Below are 8443 nucleotides of genomic sequence, written 5' to 3'. Positions count from 1 at the left end.
TAAACAAACCAGTCTACAACACAATAAAAATCACATGAAAATCAACCTCCCTCCCCATCTTTTCATATTTTTTTACTCCTCAATTTTTTAATGTGGATTTAGAATTTGATACTGAGCATAGCTGTGAAATTTCCCCCCCAAATAGAAATGGTACAAGTTGTCAAATAAATGTTATCTACATAAATCCCCATATATTTCAAAAACCTTCTCAGAACACAGTTAACATCACAGTATATTGTAAGGTATTGTAATGGAAATTTTTACATTTGTGAATGTTTAATTGCATTAGCAGACATGTATGTGGATGACTGACCAAATGGTTCACCAAATTGTTTACCTGAAAGGGCAACCTTAAGGTTTACGATGGTGGCTTAAGAGACTTGAGTTGTATGGCCTCGAGAAACCAAATCTTTATGGCTTCTCATGGTATCTCTGATTGGGATCAAACAACTGGGATCTCACAGGGGGGGTCATCCACAGAACATGTAAACAAATGGCCAGGATGTCTCCTCCACTGAGTGAAACTACAGGAGGGTAATAAATACCTTTGAATGCTTAGTGGGAGGGGGCTGAGAGTTGCATGGAGGAAACTGACTGTCACAGAGTCATCAGCAAATTTGAAAAGTAATCTGTTGTCATGCCAGCTGCGGCAGTCATCAGTATACACATTATAAAGGGGAGGTGAAAGGACACAGGAGGAGACCCTGTGGATGATGACAATGTGTCTTACATGCATTACTTTCTGTGTCAGTTGCCAGTTGCAGCTCGAGGCATGTATCCAAAATTATCTTTTCCAGGCACTATACTGATACTGTAGTCACTACAAGTTACGCACGTTCCATTTTGCCTGGGGGACATTTAAAACAAACCAGTCTACAACACAATAAAAATCACATGAAAATCAACCTCCCTCCTCATCTTTTCATATTTTTTTCTCCTCAGTTTTTTAATGTGGATTTAGAATTTGATACTGAGCATAGCCGTGAAGTTGCCCCCCCAAATAGAAATGGTACAAGTTGTCAAATAAATGTTATCTACATAAATCCCCACAGATTTCAAAAACATTCTCAGAACAAAGTTAACATCACAGTATATTGTAAGGTATCACATTTTTTATTACTCACCTTATTGATGGAACCTCAACCATATTTACTGTCCCTGGCTCAGACTCTCTCTCAAGGATCTACAGTAGGTGTTTTCATTCCCAAAACACAGGCTCTCTTGTGGTTCCAAGAGTCTGTAAGAGTAGAACAGGAGGTAGAGCATTCAGCTACCAGGCAGACAACTTCTGTGCATTTACGGTTAAACTTAAAACATTCCTTTTTGATAAAGCCTTGCTGGATCAGGTGAGTCCTGAACCATCCCTTAAGCTGCTATAGGTCTAGACTGCAGGGGAAACTCCCATCATCCACAGAGCACTTCTCCACTTCTCTCTGTCTCTCTGCCCCCCCCCACCCCACACTCATTTATTTTTTTTAATAAATGTCAAAAACTATGTTATTGACGTGTCTCTTTTCTCCCATAGTCCCTCTCTCTCTTTCTCTCTCTCATTGCAGATACCTCTGACTCAAGAACTGAAGGAGAACAACTATTATTATTATCATTATTAACAACAATGCTTATTATATTAATTGTTGCTGCTATCATTGATAATCAATAACTTCTTTACACTGTTATTGTTTACATTTTAACTAGTAAGAGCTGATACCAGATGATCCAGGCAGATGATCGTCCACACTGTGGGCTGAGTGTCATAAAATTAACAACACATTCATAGCATCTGCAAACAATACTATATAACAACATTCAAGCATACTATCTATATAACAACAGATCTTAACTGTGTTTGTTCTCAAGTGTGGGGTGTTTTATACATTTTTAATAACATTATACGGATCACATTATAGCGTGACATATTTCTGGTTGAGAACAGGAGGAAATTACTGCAGTAAAGTGTGAAAGATGGGTAAAGAAGAGTTGAAGTGGAGTATAAAATGACCGTGGTATTAATGATAAACTAATCACATGAGGGATCGTCTCAGTTGTTCATTTGGAAAAAGGGAAACTGTAATAAAGTTATTGCATTACCTGAAAGGTTTCACAATGTAACTTGATACGAATCCCCTTGCGAGTCTGCTATTGATCCGAAAAGTCTGAATCTGTGAATGTCTTTCACACTTTCCTTCAGTCACTTTCCTCTTGTTAATCGTTCCTGCTTCAGCTCACCGGTCGTAGCCAGAAGTGTGTTCCATCCAGGGCCGAAGGTGATGTTGCTTACTGCGGGGTTAACCCCCTTCACTTCCACCAGCAATTGGAAAACAACACAGGGAGCTCCGCATCATATCAACTCGTTACGCTATGATGTAATCCATATAACGTTATTAAAAATTAAAAAACAAAAAACATCTTACCAGCCTATACACCTCTCCTACACAGGGGAAGACCACGCCTCCACGACACACACTTTCATCAGAAATGAAACTTATCTCTCTCTCTCTCTCTCACGTGTCTGTGTGTGTCGGGTCAGATCAAGGTGATCAGCGGGACCTTTCATGTGACACCTGCATTTAGAGACGCGGTCTTTCAGTCGCCTGCAAAGACCCCCTCCTTTGCGCTTACCGCTCTGAACGCTGTCTCTGTCCACGCGCACAGTATGGAAGCCCTTGATGGTGGTGTTTTCGTCGGGAACATCCTGGTGCAGCCATGTCTCCGTAAAGCATATTAAACTACACTCAAGATACTCCCTCTGACTTTGGACCAGTGCAGTCAGCTCGTCCATCTTATTCCCCAGCGATCTCACGTTTCCCATGACAATGGAGGGAAGACTCGGCTTATAGCTCTTCTTGATAAGTCTTTGTTGTTTCACAGCCTCCCTTTTCCTCCGTAGATTTTTGCCTTCCTCTGCATCCCCTGTATGTCCGTATCAAGATTTCAGCCGGAATATCATTGTACGTGGTCACCGAAGGTCGCTCGCTCTCTCCAACTCCACGCAGGGAAAGACCGCGTCTCTAAATGCAGGAGTCACGTGAAAGGTCCCGCTGACCACCTTGATCTGACCCGACGCACACACACACACACACACAGACACGTGAGAGAGAGATAAGTTTCATTTGTGTGTGTCGTGGAGGCGTTGTCTTTCCCTGTGTGGCAGGAAAAGTGCAAAGGTAAGATCTTGCTTGTTTATAATAACGTTATACGGCTAGAAGGCAGCAGGGGCAGACAGGGAATTTCTTGAGATTATATCAAAGAATAAAGTGATTGAAGAGAGTAAGGTATTGAGATGAATCGCATATGATTCAGACTTCACACCAAACACAGCAGATAGTAGATTCAGTAGATGGGACGTGGGACCAAAAATATTTTGGGAACTTTTTAAAAAGAAGACCATCAAAAGTTTTCAGGATCTAAAAAATCAGTATGGATTAAACAATCAAGATTTATACAGATATCTACAGATGCGGCATTATATGGAGAAAACTATAAAAAAGTTTAATTCAGATGAGCCTGAGTCAGGAATCATTAAGTTCTTTATCTCAGCATATGATTCAAACTAATCACAAAACTATATAAAGAAGTGGAAAGATTAAAGGGTAACAATATGACATTTATAAAAGAAAAGGGGGGAAAAGAGGCTGGGTGGCAGTTAGATAGATAGATAGATAGATTACTTAATCATCCCCGGAGGGAAATTAAGTTGTCATAGCAGCTCGTATATCAGAACACAACAAAACACAATACAATAGAACAAAACAAAACATTGAGGTAAAAATGAACAAAAACAGAAACACAAGATGAATAGGCAGACAAGTAGTGCAGTGGCAATATGATGGTAATAGTAATGATGATATGATGGTAATGTTATTGTTAGACAGTATATAAGAATAGTAGTACAGTATATATATATATATATATATATATATATATATATATATATATATATATATATATATAGTATACAATATAACATAATATATATTTATATAGATAGTACTTATACCAATATAATAGCAGTATATAGTAATAATGGCAGCAACAGTATATATAATAATAATAGTAATAGTAGTAGTAATAATATAATAATAATAACATGTACACATGTATAAATATGTGTATATAGACTTATATATACGAAGAATATACAGAGAATATACAGAGTATGATATAATATGATATGATATATAGTATATAGTAGGGTATAAATATAAGTACTTGACTATACAATATACTATCAGTGTAAGAATATGTAGACTGGGTGTGCAAAAGACAATATTATTGTATAAAATGGTCTGTAATATCAAAATGGTTTAATTAACACATATCACAGAAGTAAATGTTCCAGTATATGGGGCGTAGTGTTGTACAGGGTACATGGTGCAAGGGTGACAGGTATGTTAGTTCAGTTCTGTGATGGTGGCTCTGACAGAGGTAGATGAGTTATAGAGTCTTATTGCGGTTGGAATGAACGATTTCCTGTATCGCTCCTTAGAGCAGCGGGGTTGGATGAGCCTGTGGCTGAAGCTGCTCTTTAGCTTGTCCAGTGTTTTGTGGAGGGGGTGAGAGGGATTGTCCATGATTGCCAGCAGTTTTGCCAGCATCCTGTTCTCCACCACCTCCTCCATGGTGACAAGCTTAGAGCCAACCACAGACTCTGCTTTCCTTATGATTTTGTTCAGTCTGTTGGCGTCCTTTGTCTTGATGCCCGCACCCCAGGACACCACAGCAAAGAAGATGGTGCTCGCCACAACAGACTGATAGAACATCTGCGGGCATTTTGTTCCAGACATTGAAGGACCCGAGCCTCCTCAGGAAGTAAAGCCGGCTCAGGCCCTCTGTGTGGGTGGACCAGTCCAGTTTATTGTCCAATGTGATACCGAGGTACTTGTATGCAGGTACCACCTCCACATCCGTCCCACTGATGCAGACAGGAGAGGGCAGGGGCTTGTTCCTCCTGAAATCCACCACCATCTCCTTCGTCTTCTCCACGTTGAGCTGCAGGCGGTTCTCCCCACACCACTTCACAAAGCGGTCGACCAGGTCCCTGTACTCAGCCTCCCCCCGCCCTCAATACACCCCACAATGGCCGTGTCATCAGAGAACTTCTGCAGATGACACGACTCAGTGCAGTGCTTAAAATCAGCAGTGTATGTGGTGAAGAGGAAGGGGGACAGTACAGTTCCCTGGGGGGCCCCGATGTTACTGATCAGACGATCAGACACACAATTCTGTAATCTCACAAACTGTGGTCTGCCCGTCAGATAGTCATCGACCCAAGTGATGAGGGGAGCACTCACCCGCGTGCCCTCCAGTTTGGCCTTCAGCAGTCTGGGCTGGATGGTGTTGAAGGCGCTGGAGAAATCAAAAAACATGATCCGGACTGAGGTGTTTGGTCTGTCCAGGGAGGAGTAGGCCTTCTGCAGCAGGTAGATGATTGCATCATCAACCCCAACATGGGGCTGATATGCAAACTGCAGGGGGTCTTGTGATGGGCACACCAGTGGTCTGAGGTGTGCCAATACCAGTCTCTCCATGACCTTCATGATGTGAGAGGTCAGTGCCACCGGCCTGTAGTCCTCCAGTGCAGCAGGACGTCCTTTTTTGGGCACTGGGACCAGGCAGGATGTTTTCCAGAGCACTGGCACTCTCTGAAGGTGTAGGCTCAGGTTGAAGAGGTGCTGGAGAACTCCACAGAGCTGGCTGGAACATGCCTTCAGCACACGAGGGCTGATGCGGTCCGGTCCAGCAGCTTTCCTCTGTTTGAGCCTCTCCAGCTCTCTCCTCACCTGGCTGGCTGTGATGTGTAGTCCAGACTGGAGGGTAGGGGATGTCAGTGGTGGGTTTGAGGGTGGTGCAAAGAGGTGTGTGTTGCAGGAGGTGGTGGTGGTGGGGGACTGTGGGTGATGTGAGGATGTCCTGGGGGTGGGAGGTGTGAAAAAGTCTGTGGTGAAAGCCAGCGGAGGGGTGGGGGGAGATGGTGACGGGTGTGGTGTGGGGCAGAGGATGATGGGGGGAGGTGGGGGGTTGTTGCTCTGAGAAGCAGTAGAGGCAGTCGTAGAGGCAGTGGAGGGTCCGCTGGGGGTGGGGGGGGTTGTTGTTGAACCTATTGAAGAACGTGTTCAGCTCGTTCGCACGTTATCAGAGGAGGAATGGGACAAGGTAAATGAAGGACAGTGGAAAACAACATGCTCCCTCTCATGGAGAGAATATGGTTGGAAGAACATTGTAAGATACTTTATTACACCAACACAACAGAAATCTCAAGACACACGACGTTGGAGACTGTGTGGGGAAAATAAGGCCAACCATTTTCATATCTTTTGGGGATGCCCTTGTATTATACCTTTTTGGCAAGAGTTAAAGAAGAGTATGGAAACAATTCTGAAAGTGCAAATTCCACTTTCATTTGAAGTTTTATATTTGGGAAAAGAGAACCAGGAGATTAAATACATATTTGGAATAATGATGGTGGTGGTGGCTAAAAAGGCCATCACCAGAAAATGGCTAAAAAAAGATCCACCAAAAATAGAGGATTGGGTAGATGTAATGCTCGATATATATAGAATGGAGAAGCTGACTTTCTCAGCTAGACTAAAATCAGAAACTTTTAAAAACTACTGGGAAAACTGGATTGATTTTGTGTCTCCATTGAGAGCAGACTTTGTGCAATAAGGACAGTGTGTATTGCAGAGTGTTGACCCCCTTGGTTCAGGCTACAAACTTGTTTATTATTCATTTATTTATTTGATATGTTTACCCCAATCAGGAGACAAGGAACAATGCAGGAGAGTTGTGAAAATAAGGACAAGAGTGAAAAAGCGGTTCATTTTACTTCACATTTACTCTACTGTAACTTTACTTGAGAATTCATGTCCAATTATGTCTCTGCTCTGCGGTGGAAGTATAGGAATGTTTTATACTGTTGTAAAATTATACACATTATGTAAAATATTGATGGAATATTGATATGTGGAATCAATAAAAAAGATAATTGAAAAAAAAAAAAAGCTCTGGGTGTTGCAGGTCAAAAGATCAAATTTGGAGCCTTTTGGGTTCAAATGTCTGGTTAGGGTAACTACACATGCTCTTACTGCTGCTGGTGTTAGAATAACTTTTTGAACATAAAAACACAAGAATAAACAAAAATACTGTTCTCTAAGTGCTGCAACTGACCGTAAACATTACAACCATAACATGAATATGCTCTAGTATTAGAATATGAGAAATTTAATGTTGAGGTCGTATTTAAAGAGACCACTTTGGTGAGAGAATGGGCTGTGATTGGTGGGTGACTGACGAGCACCCATAAACCTATCGGTAGCTGAGCACATGACTCTGTGTCCTGCATGAACTAACACAATGCTTCATTAGTCACAATTCAAGTTCAGGATTTCTACAATGACATTCTCACTTTAAACCTCATTTAAAGTATCTTGAATTGAGGCAAATTAAAGCTGACCTTGAATTATGATCAGTCAGAATCAAATTGTCATATATCACAAATCATAAACTGGATTTATTTTCATAATTAATTATGGATAAAATTACAAAGTATGTTGCAGAAATCTGAAATGGATATCTATATCATTGAGCATTGTTCAAGTTACATTGTACAAGTACATGTTCTACTGAATAAGGGATCAGCCACTTGCTATCTGTAAACCCCCAACCCCCAAGTGAATCTCCTAATATTATGCTAGGTGTTGTTTGGGCAAAGAAAAAATTAAAAGAAAAAAAGTCTAATTTCTGCATTTCAGCAGGTGCTCTTAATAAAAATGTTCCCTTTTTAGCACCATGCATCTTATCCACTGAAATATCCACACTTACATCACTGATATAAACATATACCTATTGAGATTTAAATAAAGTAAATGGAGAATTACAGGATTACCTCCACATTTGCTATGGTTTGAGATACTGCTGCTAGTGCGACATCTAGTGGCAGTGAATATCGCTAATGAATATCATATGTACATAAACACTCTCAGAGGTGGGTAGCAGAACCTGCTGTGAACTTCAGCTGACATAAAAACTCAAAAGCTTTAGTTTGCCCAGTTTGGATGCGCTCCTGATGTAAATATAAAGTATTTAAATCTAGCAGGGCCCATTCTGTTCAATCTGTACAATTTTGACGATTGCCCACTGGTGGATTATTTTATATTCAATTCTTGCCAATAGATCACTTTCTCCTAAGTCTTATACACTGGACCTTTTAAGAAAATACTTCATTCAATACATTGTACTCATTTTCTTGTGGACAGTTTTTCATGCTCAGAAATCTTTGCTTTAACCCTCCGTTTAAGTGAATTGTTCTTTACTTTATTTGAAGTAAGAGTAGTTCAGTTAAAGAAGTCAAAGTACATTTCAGAACCTGTACTTTTATACTTTTACTTGGTTAAAGAAGCCGAAACAGTGGTTAAACTTCTTTATTTTTAATACAAGTATCTGT

General features: G+C 40.7%; 1 long non-coding RNA gene across 3 annotated transcripts in view; it reads right to left on the bottom strand.

Annotated features, from left to right (window-relative positions):
• Positions 1-840: 840 nt before the first annotated feature.
• Positions 841-8443, bottom strand: part of LOC138412107 (uncharacterized) — a 117425-nt gene continuing 109822 nt past the window's right edge. For 2 of the 3 annotated variants that reach the window (XR_011244611.1, XR_011244610.1), the window contains exon 4: positions 841-1237. This is a non-coding gene — a long non-coding RNA (uncharacterized lncRNA). The remainder of the gene's footprint in view (positions 1238-8443) is intronic. The other variant, XR_011244609.1, reaches the window with a different exon arrangement.

The sequence above is a fragment of the Paralichthys olivaceus genome, chromosome 11 (genome assembly GCF_024713975.1).
Source record: "Paralichthys olivaceus isolate ysfri-2021 chromosome 11, ASM2471397v2, whole genome shotgun sequence".
In the NCBI taxonomy this organism is placed as follows: Eukaryota; Metazoa; Chordata; class Actinopteri; order Pleuronectiformes; family Paralichthyidae; genus Paralichthys; species Paralichthys olivaceus.
Note: the sequence above shows the minus strand (reverse complement) of the source record. Positions and strands in the feature narration are given on the sequence as shown.